This window comes from Diaphorina citri, unplaced genomic scaffold (genome assembly GCF_000475195.1).
Source record: "Diaphorina citri unplaced genomic scaffold, Diaci psyllid genome assembly version 1.1 scaffold751, whole genome shotgun sequence".
In the NCBI taxonomy this organism is placed as follows: Eukaryota; Metazoa; Arthropoda; class Insecta; order Hemiptera; family Psyllidae; genus Diaphorina; species Diaphorina citri.
In genome coordinates, this window is record NW_007378184.1 from 4,653 (window position 1) to 7,616 (window position 2,964).

A 2,964-nucleotide genomic window follows, 5' to 3' on the forward strand; every position below is an offset into this window, starting at 1 on the left:
CACATATACTCGATGGCCGTCGATCGATCACCGAGCGATGTGCTACGTCGATCGACGGCCGTCGACTATGTTTGAACACACCTTTAAACACTTTAACAAAAGGAATTTTCCGCGGCCGATGCCGGCAGGATAAACAAGGGTGTATTCCATTCTTTCAGGGGAACCAAAGTAACCAACCTCAAGATAAGGATTACGAACTGGCGCCGATCCCAACGTTTTCATCATCTCAAATCTCCACCAACAGAACCTCCAATGGCACCCAGTATCAATTCAACCTGCGCGAATGTGTGCGCACTGTTGCCAAAATTGAACTTCTCGAGGACGCATACGACGCGTTGATTGGTCAACTCGAACGCATTCCTGGCAACGTTGTATATTTCATCACCGTCAGTTCCAACTGCCGGTGGCCCGTCAATTATTTCGAGTGTCTGGACAGCTCTTTCCGTTCGTCGGAGATTATGTTGAGATTCTTCCAAATCAGCGGGGTCCTGTACAATGCGCTCAGGGTGATGCAGGCTATGTTCATTGGAGTGTTCCGCTGCTTTACACATTATTATTACTGATGACCTGATGAGTTTGTATTAGGCCAGCCACTCACCATTAGGTAGACCTGACAGGTACGGCTGAAAAGGTCCGCCTGTCAGGTCTACCTGTTAGTGTGTGGCCGGGAAACGGGCGAACGGTTGGAGGTCGAAATGATGTCCGGCCCATAGCAAATCAAAATTTCTCTCCAAATAAGAGGCATTTTGTATTCTCCAATATCCAAATACAACATACATATCAAATAAGTATAAAGATACGCAGATTAAAATATGTAGGTAAAGGTAACCTAGATCAGTAAATACTAAATACCTACCTACCCAAGTTTAGTCTGTTCATAACAGAAGCTGAAAATTGGAGTTACAGATTTTCCTCCTAGTTATGTGGAAATTATCGAGAAATGCAAAATTATTGCGAGGAAAAACTTTTTTCTCTCTTTCATAAAACAGACGAAACCTAACCTAATTGTGCATGAAAACTTTTTTGCATGGTGCTGCATATTTTGTCAGATTTTTTTTTTTTTTTTTTTTTTTTTTTTTCAAGAAATCAATTTTCCTAAAGTTTCCAACTTTTGGAATTTGAATCTGTCTTCTTTGAATTTGGTTTCTTTTTCTTTCACTCTTCGTAGCTTAGAGGTAGATGTTAGCTCCATTCTTGCCCAATTTTTTGGTAGGTAGTTATAGGTACTAAATAGATTTAAAATAAAGACCCTGCTGTACAAAGATTTGAAAAAATGGCTGTCCAACTTTTCTAACAAGCCCAAGAGCTTCGATCTAAAATGTTAGAAGTTCCCTACACTCTTGAATACAAGGATTATAAAGGTGTCACCTATCCGTACTATATCAGTCTTCTGTTGCAATATATTACCCAAGAGGCGTCATCATTCTTCCATCTTGAACCCAAGAATTTCCAAGAAGGATGACCATATTAAGAAGGTCGACCAGGTATGGCGAAATGCTCTGACGTACGTGCATCATCTTCATAGGAAAAGCGAGCGATTTTCTTTATTTGAAAAGTCGCTCGGTCCGTCAGTGTATCTGCTAAGCCGTGGTGCTACAACATGGGTCACATTGTAGCTTTCCTGGTGTTGCTAATCGGGATTAGTACTGTCTGCTCGGACAACTCACCAAAGGGGCCTTACTGGAGAGGTAAGTTTTTGAACGGCATTTATTTGGAGCGATGCGTTACCTATACCTAGTGGGTAGTTAGGTACCTATTTAAGTTTAGAAATTTTTGTTGGTCCTATAATCGTGAGCTGTAATGTGAACATAGGTCTTTGCTTTCCTTATTACTTATTTCTATTCTATATAATTATAATCACTGAACTTCCGTGATCCACATGGGCCATGGGGAACTGGTCAACTGGTGCATTCAATAAATTTAATAATGTGCTACCGCCGCGCTGGATTCTTTGCCCTTTTTAAGTCGTAATTTTTCAAGGGTTCATCATAGAAAGGAAACGTTAAATTACATACCTACATAGGTATTTAAGTAGTTATTTTTGATTTTTAGAAAACTATGTTAATAAACAAATATCTATAGGAGTTTAGATACTAATAAAATTGTTTTACATAATTTCCAAATATCTGAACACCTTTACCCATTCAGACTGGTATAAAATTTCCCCGTTTTAGATTGCTGTTCTAATCTCCGGGGTATAATATAAAGTTCAACAAGATCTGGAAATCACTGAAGAAATTGTACCTATCTACCTAATTGAAAACCCATAGTTCGAAACACAAAGTTCAAACCTCTCTCTTTCTCTTTGATTTTCTCTCTTAGTGTCATAGGTTACAGCATCAGCATGTGCCTGATGAGAATTTGAAATTGAATTCCTAATCAAGTAGGCACATTTGACGCTTTGTACTGATGGAAATTTAATTGTAGCCCTCAGATGTACAATTGTTCAAATTCAATTACAATGTACTCGTATACTGTGTCGAAATTTAAAAGGATTGTTTGCATGGCTTTCAGCTTTTTTGGTACGAGTACCTACCTACAATAGTACCTACAATGTGTTTTCCAGTGTTTCTGAATTAAAGTGCTTTTTTTTGTCACACCCCCTAAATGAGGGACAGACTGTTCTTGGAATTTTTTAATCAAACATGCAAATAGAAAATTTCACTCAGAGGCCCCTCTTTTAGATATAACCATTTAAAGTACCTACATAGCGTTCCATGGCAACGAACGCTATCACGCCAAATTCAATTACAATGTACTCGTATACTGTGTCGAAATTTAAAAGGATTGTTTGCATGGCTTTCAGCTTTTTTGGTACGAGTACCTATGTACTTACAATAGTACAATGTGTTTTCCAGTGTTTCTGAAAGTGCTTTTTTTTTGTCACATCCCCCTAAATGAGGGACAGACTGTTCTTGGAATTTTTTAATCAAACATGCAAATAGAAAATTTCACTCAGAGGCC